Below are 18,654 nucleotides of genomic sequence, written 5' to 3'. Positions count from 1 at the left end.
AAGAGAGGAGACAGTCGCGTAGAGATGCTGCAACAGAACCAGATGGTCTGACTCTCCCAGGCCTTGGCATTGTGTCTCTTTCTGTAACATTGGTATTTTTGTCTTCCCCCATCCCTTTGGTCCCATCTGCACCCTCCTTCTCTGTCTCTTTGTCTGTCACATTATTTTTCAGTTTGGCTTCCCTAGGAAGAGATGCTTATGTTGTCATGTTCCTTACGGTGAACTGAACACACTGGACAACACGGCCGTATTTGACAAAGGGACAGGACTCCTCTGAATTTCATGACAGTATGTCCGAGTAGAGCAGAGATGCCCTGTGACTGCTTCCTACTAAGGGAAAGGCTCTGCAATAAGCTCCTTTGTGAGCCCCCACGAGAGGGGTCTGTGCAGAGGCACCCCCCTGGGGCCATTTGCAGGCACTCGAGGTGCACGGAAATACCCCTAAAGGAGTGCTCATGCTGTTGCTGCTGTGATGAGGACTCAGCTGCAAGCCATAGGAAACCAGACCTCAGCAGTCCTTGTGATCATCTTCTACGCACTTTAAAAACATTTTTACACAGCTTTTACCCTCCACGTTTTCCCTACCATGCATTGCTGGAAATCCTTACGTGTTTACCCGCCATAGCCAAGCCAGGCGAGATCTCGTCTCTTGTGTAGCTGCTGAACCTCTCCTGCAAGCCCCTTCTCACACATCTGTCAAGAACAAGAAGCAGGTGAAAAAACGAACATGAGGCAGAGCAAAGGGAATTTCTTTCTCTTTGCTCTGTTCCAGCATGTATCATAAAAAACCAAACCAAAACAAAATTATTATTCCATTCCTTTAACTCCCAGCCAGCACTGCCTTCAGTGGGCAGGTGCCTCTTTGCATCAGTTGATGATCTGGTAGTCAGACCAACAGCCATAAAACCCCCAAACTTTATTCTTAGTTTCAGCTGCAAAAAATGTTTTAAAAGTAAGGCAATGAAACTATGTTGTGTGTGACTGTATGACAAATAGTTACTATCAGAAAATCACTAGATTAATTTCCATCATTCAAAGTGCATTGCACTTAGCTATACTTCATAAATGAGTTTGTTCATTTATTCAAATACGTACTCTATATTTAATTTCTATAACATTCTGCCTTCATATGAAGATTATTGTGCACCAAGGATAGGCTCCCTTTGAACTCTCTAGCCCTTACACTCATATTTAAATTAGTGGTTTGCTTTTAATTCTTCCTCTGCTTTTACTGCTTTCAGGGAACAATAGGGAAGCCCTCTTGTAGTTAATTTACCACCTGAAGACACTAAATAAAAGTTGCAGGGCCTCATTTATTAAATCTCTCCATAAGATTGGAAACACTAGGCATGCAGTCAAAGCTGTGTTTTTATTAAATATTTCCATCAGTGAAATTAAAACATTTATCCAAACAAATATAAGGGAATACAACATAAAACAGCTTATTTACTGGTGATAGTTTTAAGTGGGGTTGGTAGCGCTGACCTCCTATGCTAGTCCAAAGCACCTTATTATATTATTTTAATTTTCAATACCCATTATTTTACCAGGCTTTCTGGTAAGTTATCTGTTGTGTGTTTTTTTCCTCTATTTTTTACCTTTTTCTAAAACATTTTGGTGCTCTCAGAGTAAAGTTAGGGAAAGAAAATAAACCACCCCAGGCTCTGCATGTTCCAGTTTGCTCCAGGTTCTGCTGCTGACCCAAGACCATTTCTGACCATAACCTCCACACTCAGCTTGTGAGGTCAGATGCCGTTTCAGGTGCATTTTCTGTCTTTCTGGGCAGACCAGTCTCTTTGTTATCATGAAGAACAGAGACTGTATATCAAGCAGAAACTACATCAGCTGGAAGTTCCCTATTTGCACACAATGTGAAGTTTATACTTCTTAATACCCAGCACAGGATTTTTACATTCAAAAGTGTCTGCAGATGTCACTATTGTGGTTTTTAAGTGCATGATCACTCCTGTCCCTTACCTCATCAGCTCCTGCTTGCCGCTGATGATGAGTGGCCTGTTCGCATGAGGGCTCGGGATTGCGACAAAGGCTCTTTGCTGCAAAAGTCAGAAGATACGTACCGAACAGAGCTGATTGACATGCAGTATTTTTGGTCTACGTGAGATTTTGACATTTTGAAATTTGGTTCTCTTCTAATTCATAACATATAATATTTTTAGATGTCCCACAAAACAGACGATCTGTACAACGTTCCTTTTGGAAACACATTAACACACAGTTTCCAAAATGAATTTGTTCCCTCGAACCTCAGCAGCTGCTGACTGAAACAAAAATACTTTATAGTCAGTTTGAGTATAACCTTCACCTACAGAGAAACAAACATAACAAAGAGACTGAGATAATAAAACTATGTTTACTTAAAAGGCTTTATTTCTTAAAATATGATTTGGCATAACATAACCTAACAGCATACTGTAGACTATTATTACAGTTGAATTGTCAAATGAATTGTGTCAATGTAAATTAAATGCTGGTTTTACATTTTTATTTTTTTCCCCTGAGAAGAAATTTCCACCCCTCTTCAAACTTTGCCATGAATTCAGAAGAGACATTTTTCAAAGACATGTTTGTTGTTGTTTATGAAACGTCAAAGTTCCCTGCGAAATACATTGAGATTTTCCCAACATGTCTTTTTTCTAGCTGAACACAAGGAATATTGCTGAGCTCCTAATTCTATCATCTCAGATTCATCTCTCCAACAGCGTGGAGAATGGCTCCATAAGAAACAAGTGTTTTCCTAGCTCACTAGATATATAGCAAATACCAAAGATCAAGTAGGCAATAATGTGCCCATCAGTTCCACGGTGGTTTTTTAATAGCATTGGCAATTAAACATTGGTACATATGAAAATTTCGGCCAGGCTAAGTATAACTTGAGATAAATGAGAGTAAGCACTTACCCCCTTTGACTGAAGGTCAGTATAATGCAACCAGATTATTCCATCTCTCTCATGGGGATGAACAACACGTCCAGAAAACCCAGCCTGGATCAGATTTGTTTGCTACATGTCCAGTGACCTAGAACAAGTGTTATGTTTGCTTTCACAAAAGCACTCATCCGTAGGAATGCTGGTACAGGAATGAACGCTCCAGGTGTCATGATATTGATTTGACCGAGTCTCTTAAAGCAGAGTTAGGGCTTGCTCACGCTCTCCTGGCAGATGAATAAATGAAATAAGCAGTGGAAGAAAGCCTACAGGACAGGGACTCAAAACTCTGAAGTTCAGCCACAGGGGAGGACAGTCAGACTCTGCCACTCATTTTGGTTATTAGTGGGCCATCATTTTGCAGATGTATTGAACGTGTACCTGCATATAGCTAAGGGGCATTACATGTGATAGAGGAGATTTTATACCACATAAATATACAAAAATGGTGTTTAAAGAAACCTTCTCAGCTGGAGAAAAACATGCAGAAGAAACTCACTAATGTGACATCTCTTCCTCGTTGGCTTGGGCATCTTTCATGGCTTGGCCTTATAGAAAAGATTTTTTTCAACTTTGTCTTTCTGACTAATAAATTAGGCAGCTAGGCTGAAAGCCAGTGCTTTCTTGACTTCTGCACTATGAAAACTGATATTGTATATACACCACCACATAAATATGTATACATATAAGCACATTCATATACGTTTATGCCATTAAAAAACCCAAACCTTTAAAATTTTAACACAGTCTGTAAGAATTTTACAATGAAAACTGTTGAAGGAAAACCAGTCAGATATAAATGTTTATGCAAACTCACGTAAGCTAACAAACTGATATTAATACAAACCTATATTTCATTTGCACCAAAGCCCTGCTGATACGGCACCTACAATGGGGGGGAAAAAAAAAAAAAGAACCATTTAGTAGAAGAACTAGTAGCTGTTGACAGCTTAGCATTGGTTTTGTTAATACAACAGTTGTTAATATGCTCCAAACAATCCTATTAAAAACAAGACTCAACTAGAAAGGATAATGGGACTGTGAAGATGTTTATGAGGAGTCTGTTATTTATTTAGTCATTACAGTTATATCTGTTCTATTATTGAACCTATCTTTCTACATTTGGGTTCATTTATTTATGGCCACGATTTGTTGTGCTAAATTTGAGTTTAACACCTAATCCTAAAAAAACTGTGATTGTAATTATTTTCATCCAAGTCCAGTAGGATTGCTTGGGGGCTTAAACACATACTGGATAAGTATTCAATACCTTATGTTCTTCAGAGTAAAGACCAATGTTTTTGCTTGTTTCTATGAAGCCCTCACATCTATTGCATCTCTCAGAAATAAAAAAAAATAAAAATAAAAAAATAATATGACTTCATCTTTCCACTTTCTGGAATAAACAGAAATTAAACTAAGAATTACTTGAGTAGAATACTGTACCCCATATGTTTTTGAAAACTAAACAAGTAAACATTATTTATATCAATTTTTACTACCAGTAATAACAAATTTCTAAACACTGTCAGTAAATTAATGTTAATTCAGCTTTTTCCAAAAGTGAGCAAAAAAAGAGAAATTATCTTCATGAGAATAGAACCATCACAATCCAATTCAGTAATACCCGCAATTTCATACTGATATGAATTTGTTTAAAAGGTGACCTAGACAATGAAGCAAGTATAATTAAATTGGAAACAGCTAATTCAATAAAGTACTGATATCAAAAGTAATAATTAGAGGAAACTTTAGTGCAACACATCTGCAGAAAGGATCATTTTGGAATAATGATATACTTACATAAAGAAATTTAAAATATAAAATGTCTGACAATGGTTGATTGAAAACTAGTACTAAAAGTGGTTTTACTTTAATAGTAAATAGCAAAACAAGTAAAAAAAAAATGCAACAAGATTGCTATCGTTAGTATGACACTACTGGTTTCAATGGAACAAAGAAAACCTATTGAATTTGATTAAAAATATACACTTTCTGGCTTGAAATGGTTAAGTACAATTAAGTTTCATCCAATTCAAGCATTAAAAAGAGTGCTCATGTTAAACTCTCATTTTCCAGAGGACAACTGTCACTGCATAGGTGTTCAGTGAAAAGTATCAACCATTCCCACTATGCATGAGAAGGGAAGGGAACTCAGCTAGTACATAAAGCTGCATTTCATCTGCTTGCAATACGGAGGGGTAAGCCTCCCAGCATATTTCATTTGTTTCTGTAGAAAATCAAGACTAGTTTAATATCAACCCAGTATGCTGATCCTCTGGTCCAGTATGCGTACTGAGCTGAGGTCAGTATGGATAAAATATCCAGTTGAGCTCTACAGCACATGTCATGCAGAAGCAACTCTGCCCACTCTTTAACCATAAAGGTGAAGTTCACCTGTCCAGGACACAGTGCATTTTCAATAAATTTTCAACTGATTCAAGATGGAGGAACAAGCTCCCACTTGACCTTCACTAATCTCATGCCATTCCAGCCCAAACGTAAGATATGTGGCCTAAACCTTTCTTTTTATAAGAAAAAAAAAAAAAGGTAAAATAATTTGAAATACAAACAAAATAAAAACTATTAAAATAAACTGCTTTCCTGCAGAAACAGTTCTCCCAGAGGGAAGATTGTAAGAGAGAACATGAACAAACAAACCAGACTTTTGTACCATTGCTTATTGAGCAACGGTCCCACTTCTGAAATTTATCCAATTTTGAAACACTACCAACAGTTCTTCCTGAAGAAATAAGTGACAGTCTCATACGTGAGCTCCTAAACATGTGCACGTACATAGCAGAAACATTCCTCTAACACAGTCCATCTCTTCCAGGAAAGCTCCATTCCAAGCTCTTTGCATTTGCTACAGAACCATTTGTCCTTCCCAATCGTGAGCACTGCCTAGATAGTCATGCCCCTCGTCTGCTCCAAGCATGGGGTTTCAGGCTGGAGGGAAGCATCCCATGGGCATATCCAGCCTCCTGGCTGCCACCTGGACCAGGAGGCTTTAATGCAGTTCTAGAAAGCAGTCAGATATTGCAACAGTAACACCATTAGGTATTATGAGGAGGAGCCTATATCCTAACACATTAACTATTCTCCTTCAGTCTTTGACCTAAAGCCACAAGCCACTCTGCTAACCTGTGAGGTGGCCCTCCTCTGGATCTGTAACAAATTTCATCCCCAAGCCCATTCTAAGCAAGTTTTCCTTCTGGCTTACTAAATGAGTTCCTTGGCAGTGCTTATTCTCAGGTGACTTTCTGTATCTTCTAGTCAACAACCGGCACAGGTTTCTCAGCAGATTCCAGCTCTCCACACCTTATTGTCTGCTCCATTTCTAGTCACCCTCTGCTTTTATAACAGGAAAGTAGGAAAAAGGGGTGAAAAAGAAGCAAATGGTGAAAAAAACTATTTAAAAGTAAATTATCTGTCAAGAAAGATGTTACATACTTGACCTGTTCTAAGTTCGAACCTTTCATAAAGTTATAGTCCCAGAAGATGAAAACAATGCACTATTCTAATCAAGGATCAGTATAAATTAGAGAAGGCAGATAAAGACTCGTGTAAACTATATACAGCTCACAAACAAGCAGGTATCATTTCCCTGTTTAAAAAACAGGGAAACTGAGCTGGATTTTACCTTGTGCATCGTAAGTAATAACACCATCTCAGGTCTGATGGCTGGCATCATTAGCAGTGCAATAAGACGAAGAAATACCACAGCTTGATTTTCAGTTCCCACACTGAGCTGAAATACTGGCAGTTAGAAAATCATTGATTGACTTGTCAGCTGAGCCAATTTGATCTGGAAGTCCCAGAGAAAGAAAAATATGGAAGTTCACAATGCCATTTTTTCCAGAGTCACTTCTGACTACAACCACACTTTAATGTGTCAGAATCTCTCAGTCCCACATAGATCTTGTTTCCCTGGAGACAAGTCTTTTAAATAGCAGTTCCAAACACCAACCAGATTGGAAGAGGAATTCAATTAAAGAAAAAAACATCTTGTTGCAGTGGGGGTCTGTCCTAGTAAAAGCTTCTGGAACATGTATCTCTAGTTTCCCTAGATGCATGTCTGGGCTTTTTTGTTTATTTGTTATTTCTTATCCATTTCTTTATTATAGGTGTGGATAAACAAAGTAAGATTTTAGCTGATAATTTGATTATACTGATGTTTGCTATTTTTTATTATTGGCTAATAACTAGAATTAGTACTATTTTTCAACTTCTATGTAATTTAAACCATTCGCTTATTTGTTGATAATTTCTTGACAATGGTTTTATTCATATAATGTTGTTTCTGCTATTTGATTCAATAAGAAACTTTTAGAAGACAACAAAGTTAAAGAATAGTTAATTTTAATGATGTGCTTTTTAGACCAAACCCAGCTGAAGAATACTGTTGGACTGGGATCATCTAGTCCAACATCAAGAAATGTTGGATCAAGAGATCCCCAGCCCACATGATTCACTCTCAGAAATTCTCTGAAGTACAAAATTTGAGAAAATTAGAGATTTCTTATCATGTGACGCAACTGAAACATAATTCTTTGCAAACATATAATTTCCATACATAGATACCACTCCCAATGACATCTTTAAAGAGAATTTTTTTAATGAAGGAAAAGATGGATATGCACATGCTTACAATATAGCTCTTTGGAATTTGAACACACACTAATAAAAACTCAATTTTTCACTTTCAGTCAGCTGTGCAGCATTTACTTATGGAAAGAAAACAGTAAATCACTTCCAGGCACTATTACTTGGAGCAATGATAGACTGTTTCTAAAAGCTAAACTTCAATAGCCATAAAAGCAAGTGTAATTAAACCTCTGTTTTCTTCACACATTCCAGCACAATTCTCTCCTCTACCTGTAACATTAGCAAACTAAATTTGGTGTCAATTTCCCAAACAGATTTACAATAAACACATCTTACCCATCCCAACAAATAGTAAAACAGAAAAGAACTGGGAAAAAAAAAAAAATTGAAAGCCTAACCCACTCTCTTTTCTTGCCCCGGCATTTGATTAGAGCACATAGGATGTTCTACACTCCTGAGCTGGGCAACATGTACAGTGTCTTGTGAGTGCTCACATCATGCCATAAAATCAGGTCTCCATATTGCTGCATGAAGACTTATTTGCACAAAGTAGACTGGGGACTAAATAAGAACAAAAGTAAGCTTTTCCTTATGCCAGTCAGTCATGTAATGCACTTCATACTTGTCTTTAAAGTCTTGCCAAATCTACCATCTCTTAACATTATAAAGGATCAGCATTGTTTGCTGCAGCACTTTATTGCACATTTGGTGGCCAACACTCATTCTCACTGATGAGATGTGGGTCTAAAGAGACACAAAATATTTGGAGGATTCTCCCCTTCCTTGTACCAGCACAAAAATCAAGAAATAATTTCACCTTTGGGCTGACAGCTGCAGTGGATACTGATGAATATAGATCACAGTTTAGCACTGCAAAATTAGTGAAGTGGCAACTATTTCTTCTGCATTGCACCACAGCAGATCACAGTGAGGAAACATACTACCTCATCGGATTTTAAATTGTAGAAAGAAATAGTATTACATGACTTTACTAACACCAGTATTTATGGGAAGATGAGACATATGCATCTGTAAGGAGTGACTTCCTTCAAAGATATTGGAAGGATAACAGAAAAAAAATTAGTACCTAATCTTGCAAAAAAAAAAAAAAAAGTATATTTCATGTCAGCTGAATAATTTCTTTACATGACTGGGCTACAGGTTTTCAAAGAAAATTTAGAACACTGGATGGTTAAAACTTTGTACAGTGCCTAGCACAAAGCAAATTACAGATACAGGTGAGGATTTAAATACTGTCAGTTTGAATTCCTGAAATTAAGTATTTGATCTCCTGAAGTTAAGAGCATTTAGCATTACTTAAAACTGAGAAAAGGGTAGAATTGTGACAATAGTTTTGTGCTAGACATTTAGTAGTGAACAACGTATATAGTGCAAATGGATTCTATCTAGTAACTGCAATACCATTATCATGTTTACAGCTTCAATACAAGTAACATAAGTTCACCCACACTTCATAGCTGAAGATTTATTAAATGTAAGATCAATAGATTAATAGGATCTAACTTCCTTTAAAAGTAATCTAATTATTCTTCACATGAACGCTTATCTCCAAAACCAACATTTTTATGATTAAATTAGTTTTACTATTTTTATCATACAAAAGTATATTAAATTATTATTGAAAATATTAGACTTACTTCAAAGTATTTGGGTAGGGAGTTGTGCTTTGTTTTTCACTGAACATAACGGATATAAGATATCCTTTATGGTTAAGACCTTACAGATTTTCTAATGAGGATAGCAGTGAGGTACACAGTAAATAATGAAGATAACTAAAACTTGTGGGATCTGATCTAATATAAGGCAAGAACTGGATGCTGTGACAGATCTCTCCAGTGAGCACAATGGGTTTCCAGAAAGCCTCCACCAGCAAAACTGGTCTGAACCCCCATCTAGATAGGTTTGATTCTTTATAATGTCTGTTTATTCGTATTTCTTCTAACAACAAAAGCATGAGAATATACCCGGTCCTTACTAGAAGGACCTAGAGATAAAAAGACTGAACACCTTAAAATAATAAATGAAAGCAGCACTTATTTCCCAAGGCTCTCCCTGGCTGGATTCACTCCCTTCCTGCAGTCTTGTCATCATCTAGGGAAAGAGACAGTGGCATGGGCTATGTGTCCAAAAGCAGTCACTGTCTCTAAAGTGATCTGCTAGGTTTAGGGCAAATGCAACACAACTGTAAACATTCCCAGGTTTGAAGTGGAACAGCAACACTGGGAAATTCTGTTACTGCCCATTTTCTCATCTACTGTGGTCCCAGGGAAACATGCACACAAAATATAAAAGCAAGAAATTAAACTGGAATTCCTCCATTTAGATCTACACCTACTTGCTTTGATATTGCTACCTTCCATATGTAGAAGATCTATAGCTTTCATTATGCCACTAGGAAAGCAGAAATGTGGTTAAGCATCAACACGTTGATACTTGGTTCCAGAAATCCAAGCTCACCTCTGGTAGGTTTACATAAGGTGATAATTAATAAACCCAGCTGTAAGTTATTGTTCTTTGAAGCATGCTGGGTGACATAGTAGGATAATGCTTTGTAACACACTGCTCACAGAAACAAGGAATCAGGCTTAACAGAAAATATTTTCAGACCAACACCTAATTGAAGAACAGCACTTTTTTTTTTTTCTTTTAAGTCATATTTTTATATATATAATCACAAAATAGAATAAAAAATATGCCCTTCTAATATAAAACAATTTAATAATATTATTTCAATTATACAGATTTATTATAGACTTAGGCTCCACCCTGTTCAGTTGAGGGAACAGTGCTGAAAAATGAGAAGGTGTGTTGCCAAGAAGGGCAACCTGTATCAGTGGAAAAGCTGGAAGTCAAACTGTAATTGTTAAGCAAATAATTCTCACACAAGGTTTCTTGTACAATCTTCCACTCACCAAGTTTAGATGCAGAAATCTATTGCTTTGGCCTTTATTTTCTGAAAATTCACGTGGCCTTGAAACTCAGTTGTAGTTCACTGAACCTCTGTGAGCTGAAGTAGCATCAGGATCAGCATCTTTCCTCCAGCTGACTGCATAAGGAGCTGTCAAGAGAAGCACTCTCCCTCCTGGCAGTAACTCCTTTTGGAGTACATTTATTCTTTCAAAGACAACACCAAATAGACAGCCACTATATTATGGAGCTACAAAAAGGAGCGATCTGTCTTAATGGCTAGGAAAGTTGTGATCAAAAGTAAAAGCCTGATTTTTGTACCCTCCTCCAAATTTGTTTAAGTTGTCTAACAGTGCAGGACAACCGAAACAGGTGATGTTATCCATTATTCCAACTTGATTTATAATACGAATTTTTAAAAAATCATGCTATCAGAAAAGGAAAAAAATGAAGGGAGAGGGGACTGTATTGCATAAAACCTGAAGACAAAATCTCTTTTTATCGTTACCTAAGCAGGTGATTTTTACTGGCTGGAAGATGAAAATCCTAACAGTTATAGTTTTTGATCATCCACTAGTATTTTATATTCTGCTGTAACATGTTAAATTGCTAGTGTTGTAATTTATACATCCTGACTTTACTCAAAAGCGCTAGATGTAGCAAGGTACAGATTTATATATGCATATATTAAAATAATAATTTTTGACCCAGAGAGTTTAAATAAGTGCCGCACTCCATTTGGAAAGAAATGCTTAGTTATTTTTACCTTTTAAAAAAATGATTGAAAATTTTAAAATATTTAGTTTTAAGAACAGCATTGACCATTTATAATTAAAAAATTTACTAAGTACAACCACAAACAGTGCCAAAAGGAACTATTCTTGTAATATTCTTTGGAAATAAGAAAAAAAAAATCTATACAGGCTGAGGATCTATTGGGTGAAGAACAGTGTTAATTAATATTTACAATTTTGAATGATCTTTACCAACCTGAACATTGGTGAGATTCAATTCTCACCTCCTTTGACATCTAAAATTTATGTTGGCCACATTCTGGTGTAATCTTTAAGCTGTTGAACAAACATGCCCTAAGACAAGTCCTGAGAGACATCTATTCAGGAAACAATGATCTTTCTTTTATCAAAGGATTACTCCAATGGGTTTGGAGGAAGGGGTGTTTCTTATTATTGTTGCCCCCTCCTCTCACGTAATTCTTTTTGAATGATAAACCTGAATCTTAACTGTGTTATATTTTAAAAAACTCCTGGACGAGGGGATCGAGTGCACCCTCAGTAAGTTTTGCAGACAACACCAAGTTGGGTGGGAATGTTGATCTGCTGGAGGGTAGGAAGGCCCTACAGAGGGACCTGGACAGGCTGGATCCATGGGCCGGGGCCAACTGTATGAGGTTCAACAAGGCTCAGTGCCAGGTCCTGCACTTCAGTCACAACAACCCCATGCAACGCTACAGGCTTGGGGAGGAGTGGCTGGAGAGCTGCCTGGCAGAAAAGGACCTGGGGGTGTTGGTCAACAGACGGCTGAATAGGAGCCAGCAGTGTGCCCAGGTGGCCAAGAAGGCCAATGGCATCCTGGCTTGTATCAGAAATGGTGTGGCCAGCAGGGCTAGGGAAGTGATCGTCCCCTTCATAGGGAAGTGATCGTACCCTTGTACTTGGCACTGGTGAGGCCGCACCTCGAGTACTGTGTTCAGTTTTGGGCCCCTCACTACAAGAAGGACATTGAGGTGCTGGAGTGTGTCCAAAGAAGGTCAAAGCTGGTGAAGGGTCTAGAGAACAAGTCTTATGAGGAGTAGCTGAGGGAGCTGGGGTTGTTTAGTCTGGAGAAGAGGAGGCTGAGGAGAGACCTTATTGCTCTCTACAACTACCTGAAAGGAGGTTGTAGTGAGGTGGGGGTCAATCTCTTCTCCCAAGTAACAAGGGGTAGGACAAGAGGAAACAGCCTCAAGCTGTGCCCGGGGAAGTTTAGGTTGGATATTAGGAAAAACTTCTTCACCAAAAGGGTAGTCAGGCATTGGAACAGGCTGCCCAGGGAAGTGGCTGAGTTTCCATCCCTGGAGGTATTTAAAAGACGGGTAGACGTGGTGCTCGAGGACACGGTTTAGTGGTGGACTTGGCAGTGCTGGGTTAATAGTTGGACTTGATGATCTTAAGGGTCTTTTCCAACCTAAATGATTCTATGATTCTATACGCATGAGCTCAACTCATAAGTTAGCAGATTTGAAGGAGAACCCTACCTCCCCTCAGCCCTGCCTATCATTTTCCTACGTCACTAAATCTTTACTTTCTTCCACACTGAGACTGACCAACATTGCAGAAGAACAAAAAAAGAGGAAAAAAAGAAGACAATTAAGTTCAATATGCCTCGGAACGAAGCCCAGAAGCAGCAGCTTACTAACTGGTCTGTCAAGCCCAGAGCTCAGAGTTCCCTTTTACACCCTTCCTAGAAACTTCTTTCACATATCCCCACTATTTACTTTGTCACTTTCCAGAAACTACTTTATTTCTTAAATTTTTCCCAGGCATGCCCTAACCTTGCTTTTTCAGCCATTGGAAAGCATACTGGCAGATACATGGCGAACTATACAGAGCTTGGGGGAGTGCTTAACTTCTTGGCTTGCACTGGCAAACCCATTATGCAATACATTTTGAATACCCAGAAGATCAGCATCTTCATTAAAAAAACAATAAAAAAATACAAAAAACCAAACCATCCCCAAAAACCCCAAAAGAAACACTGAAAGGAAAAAGCTGAAGAAAAAAAAAATATATTCACACTCACTAATGACAGTCATCTATTTCCAATAGGGAACTGAGGCATGTTCTTGTATTGACAAGGGATATAGTCCTCATTCTCTGAAGAGAAATTCAGAGCAGAACCCCCACTTAGGTACTATGCATCATCCTCCAGGGAAACCTTTCTTGCTTCATCGAACGTAAACAGTCTAGACAGATTGTTTCAGGACACTAGCCTAAAATGAGGCAGAAAGAATACCACCCACAGGGAATTTGTAAAAATTACTAAAGATACAGGTTGCAAAAAACTGCTCAGAAAACTTTGAATTCAATTCCGATTTCAATAGAACATTCAAAACGAATTTATTTTGGATTTACTGTCCCCATAGCAAAGAACAAAAGATAGATTTATTTAGGTCACACACTTTAAAGATGGGATTTTTTTTTTTCCAGATAGAGTGAAAATCAGAGGGATAAACCACATAAGAGTTGTTTCATATAAACTTTTCATCTTAGAATTTGACAGAAAAGTTTAAGATCATCTACTCACTAGAAAGAAAAACAAATTCTCAAGAGATTAGCTGAACAATGGCAAAAATAATGTGCTTGTAGTTCCGCAGAATTATATCCTGCTTTAAAATACATATGCAATGAGGATTATCATTATTACCGTTATTATTGGATAGAAAGAGTGATGATAATATAAGGAATGGTATTCCCTCTCTGAGTAATAAGGAAAAATATGTTCTTTCTATGTATTGCTGAAAAAAAAAAAATCTGAAGAAGCAGTGAAGAAAGGGAAGAGTTGCATCTAGTTTGATTTATGCCTGCTCTTCTTTTTATGCATAGCCTGGGGAGCCTCATGATGATATGTAATGAGTCAGGCTGAAATGTGTATAAATAAATGCACTGCCAATTTATGAAGGTTCTTTAAAGCATCTTTTCTATATACTCCATACCGAATTGCATTTTCTTGGGGAGAAAGACAGAGTTGACATAGTAAGAAAAATCTCCACTTTCATTCCATTTCTTTTCTTGCCTTTGCTTTTTCCTTTTCTTTCTTTTTTTTTTTTTTTTTTTTTAGAAGGAAAACAGTTGTCCAATATTTCATCCTGATGCAATAATAACCAGGTGGACAAAGTTCAAGATTAATACCTTTGACAGCCCTCTGTGTACAAACAAGTAGCATGAAGAAACAAGTAGCATGCCTTCTCCTCCCTGGAGCTAGGGAACTCCATGGGATAAATGCAGCGTTAGTTTTATTGGCGAAGGACCACAATACTTTCCTCTGTTCTTTTTTCCCCTCTCCCTAGCCCCTCCATTTTGTTTTCCTAGAATATGTGGTGTGAGAGTTCAAGCAGCTCCTTCACTGGCCAAGGAAAAGATATGATATCCTAAATAATATTCTTCACTTATGGAAAAGGGGAAAAAAAATCACCACCCACCAGCACTTCCAAACCATAAGTTCCTACCCAAGAAATAAAATGACCCTGAATCTTTTCTATATCTTCAAGTGCCCTTAAGTACAAAGGGTAGCAGAACTGCAAGTTTCCTAGGTTATGGTAAATTTTTGTTCAACCATAGTCAGCTAAGGTAGCCAATCCAACATTTGTTTTAATAAGACAAATTAGTAATATCACTAACAGAAATCAAGAAATATTCATCCACCCTAATTTTTTAATTTTATATTTTCCCCTCCCCCTATCTTCACTCACCTAAAAATAAGAAAATGTCTGGAAAAGCTTACAATACCAACCTGAGTTATAATGTGCTGTAATTCAGTCCCCAGAAAAAAACAATCCCTTCTCCTTTACAATGTTGAGATTTAAAAGGTGATCTTTATATTTATTTCTTTTTATTCTCACAGATTTTCTTTCCACATGTGTTCCTTCCAATCATGAGGAAATTTTTAATAATTTACAAGACTCAAGGAATAGTGGCTTTAAGAACCAAAAGCAATATTGTGAAATACAAAATAAAATTACAAAAGTTGTCACATACACACACAGAAAGGTGTGTGTATATATACGTAATTGATATGATATTCAATAACTGGTAGGTGAGAGTACAGTGTCACAAATTACTAGGAGTTCAGTAGCTCCTTTGTTAGAAATTAGTTTCAAATTACCAGTTTACAGATTTATCACTCTAGGGAATGCCTACCCAAATTCTAGCCTTCACTCACTAGCTGGTGAAGCTCAAAATGAATTAATGCAAGCTAAAATTCTACCATGACTTTGTTGAAATTATTGCTATTGACTGGAGATAACACACCTGAAATACTTGGTACTTCTGCCTGAAGTTACGTGCATTTGCTTAGAAAGTTGCTAGGAGTTGCTTGAAAAGAAAATCCAAGTCAATTGTATTTTTATGAATCAGCGTGTTGCCTATCTCTCAGAAATCTTCATTATCTAAGGAAATTAGAAGAAGTAGCCTTCTTAGTTGGGTAAGTACCTGCTCTGCTAAGGTACTGGAGACACTATTGATTTTAATTGATGAGAGTCACTAGTACATTATCATCATCCACAGATAAAAGGCATCTCCCTCTATGAAAATAAACACCTTTGTTTGAGCTCATTGTTTATCTTTTGATAAATATCTCTGCTGTCCTTCTGTATTTATCACCCGAGGAAGAGGAGACCATATTCTGCAATAGCATTAGATTCCCCTGACATTATTATCACTTGCACCTCCTCTGTCTTACACCTCTTGGCTCTTTCACCACCTTCATGTTTGGAGCAGTATTTATCAAAGGAAGTTGTAAATTACCAGTGTCTCAATTTTGCTTTTCATCTGATTCATGAAGCACTTCTCATAATGTGAAACGCAGTTCATGAATTGCTGGAGAGCCAGCAAAAGAACAGTAGTGCATCTATTTCCATATAAATGGCCTCATTACTACGCAGACTTGGGATAATTTATAAAGAAGGGATTCTCGTTTGAAAACAGGGGTCCTGCTGGCAGTGTCCTTCTGTTTATACACAAGGAAATACAATTTCAAAACTATTTAAGAAATATAACTTTTCAATAGGTAAGGTGCACCTCACTTTGACCCACAACAAAAGCACTGATTAGGCGTGGAGCTTTGGCAGACAACCAGGGGCATTTTAATACCAGCATGCATTTTTTTTCACCACTTTATAAAGCAGTGAAACAGTATCATCAGGAAAGACGTAAAAGGCAGTTTTAAGAAGGTGTGAATATCATAACAAAACACATTTAGAATGCACAGAGATAAGACATAAGATAAAACATACCTAAAATAAAGATTATTTCTATAATTACATTTAAAAATCAACATATTTACAAGAAAAAAGCTGTTAGTCATAATCTCCTTTCATTTATAAGGTTTTGTCTGCCTGTTAATTATTGCTAGTTTTGTGTTTCATCACCTATTATTTAGAAAGGTTTTATCCAGAGATTACATAGATGACTGAGTTTAAGTTTCCTTTAGATAAAAAGAAAAATTATTGTATATTCTCCAAAAGTTTCTGGTTTACAACCTCTATCTTACAAAACTACATTACAAATATCAAAGAAACTGGTTTGTGTGAGATTTTTTTGCAATTTTCCTATCCTAGTCAAACAACAAAATTGCTCACAGTATTTGGCTGCTATTAGTTATTTCCTGCACTTTAATTTCACAGGTGAAATATTCTGTGCTGGTTTCCTACTATAGATATACTAAAAAAGAAAAAAAAATCTCCTCCTTTTTGAAATGATTCTGCAAGAGAAACAAAGATTCAACAAAGTGATCTTTTATAGATACATCCAACTCAGTCTCTTACAGGGAATGAAGCAGGTCCTTCTCAAAGTTTTACCCAGCAAATAGAGAAAGTCTTAGTTTCAGGAGAAAGCAAAATTATGGAATATGAAAGAAACTTTTATTTCCTTTTAGCTTACTTATTTTAGTACAACTATTTATAAGTGCTGTGAGGACACAGTATGCCAAAGCTACTCCTGCTTAGCTGCTTCATTCTATGTGCACAATACTTAGTTTTGAATTTAATCGTAATTTGAATGATGATTTAAGCAGATGGAGAAAATGTGAGTGCTACGTGGGATGAGCAAAACATTCAGAAACCATGTAGAAGGAGAGCAGCACTGGCACAGAAGGGAACACGGATCCCCTGCCCTTATCCTCTTCCTGTGTCAAAAGGAGTGCAGTAGGACTGAAGTGTAATTGGCACACACAAGTTGTTCCAGATTATTTTGTTGCTTTCTCTCTAGAACATTAAATATTCTTCGTTAATAACTAGCGTAACATCAACATACCTTCCTTGGATGTACTGTTGACTTCACAGGGATGTTTCACCCTTTGGGCTATCCCTGTCTGAAGCCACAGTACTGCAGGGGACCAACCCCACTCGGTAAGGCTGAAACTTGCTCACAAGCACCATACTAAAACACTGACTTAATACCAGTTGTTTTCTCTGTAAACTTTGGCTTTTCACATTAACAAGTTTCCTGCCTGTTAATACCGGCTATCTCCAATACTGGCATTGAACAAATTAACAGAATTATATATTCAGTTACAAATAACTTATTGTACCAGCTGAACGGTAAAATGCATTATCAATGTCCCTACTCAGGGTATAAGTTCTTTAAATTGAATGGAAAAAGTATGTACAGTTTAATTTCAAAATATGGGAGCAGATTATTTTCTGTGATTCTGCTATTGAATATACTTACATTCTGTATTCTATTTTCCATTTGAATTTCTCCTTCACTGATAGAAATAGAAATTGACATTTGAGAAGCTGACATTTTTACAGCAAGGTTTTTTTATTAATTATGAATTTACATGTACATATACACACACCATCCTAAAAAAAATATATTCCTTAATTATCTGGGAAGCTCCACCAAACCAGAACAAATCTCATTGCTCACATTAGCAGCAACATGTTGCCAACTGACAGACTTTGAGCAATCAGCTGTATTTTAAGGAGATATTAAAGAATACCTTTGTTTCAGTAGTCAGCTCTCCTCAGCATCACTTAAAAGCAGCAAACTATAGATTAAGTTTGTAGGTAAGCCCACTTTCTAAATATAACAAACTGAAGATACTATATAATTGAAAAAGGAAACTGCAAGGCCATTTGGAAATCTAGACTTCCCTGAAAATACCTACCTTTTATAAGATGGTTGCATACAGGAGGTGATACAAGACTGTTTCTACTAAAGTTAGGCATGGATGGGAATGACAGGGAGAAGGAATTATTAAAAACATAAATTCCCAAAACATCAAGTTTAGAATAACAAGCTAGCTTCAACTTCAGCCACCAAACTGCTACGGTAGCACCACAATACTTGACATTTCCACCTCACGATGAAAGCATAACCTTACCAAAATAGTTAACCAAATAACAAAATCCAAAGTAGTAATCACTTTCAGTCAATAGCAGTATTGAGTAGCA

The 18,654-nt window shown here is 37.0% G+C and overlaps 1 long non-coding RNA gene across 1 annotated transcript in view; it reads right to left on the bottom strand.

Moving 5' to 3' along the window:
• Window positions 1-585: 585 nt before the first annotated feature.
• LOC148052287 (uncharacterized) overlaps window positions 586-18,654 on the bottom strand; it is a 203,746-nt gene continuing 185,677 nt past the window's right edge. The window contains exons 5-8 of the long non-coding RNA XR_015698928.1: window positions 3,793-3,831; window positions 2,919-3,036; window positions 1,978-2,054; window positions 586-693 (exon numbers count right to left, since the gene is read on the bottom strand). This is a non-coding gene — a long non-coding RNA (uncharacterized LOC148052287). The remainder of the gene's footprint in view (window positions 694-1,977; window positions 2,055-2,918; window positions 3,037-3,792; window positions 3,832-18,654) is intronic.

This window comes from Nipponia nippon, unplaced genomic scaffold (assembly GCF_047370975.1).
Source record: "Nipponia nippon isolate SJK-2023a ecotype South Korea unplaced genomic scaffold, ASM4737097v1 scaffold_5, whole genome shotgun sequence".
Taxonomy (NCBI): domain Eukaryota; kingdom Metazoa; phylum Chordata; class Aves; order Pelecaniformes; family Threskiornithidae; genus Nipponia; species Nipponia nippon.
This window is presented reverse-complemented; position numbering and strand designations above follow the sequence as displayed.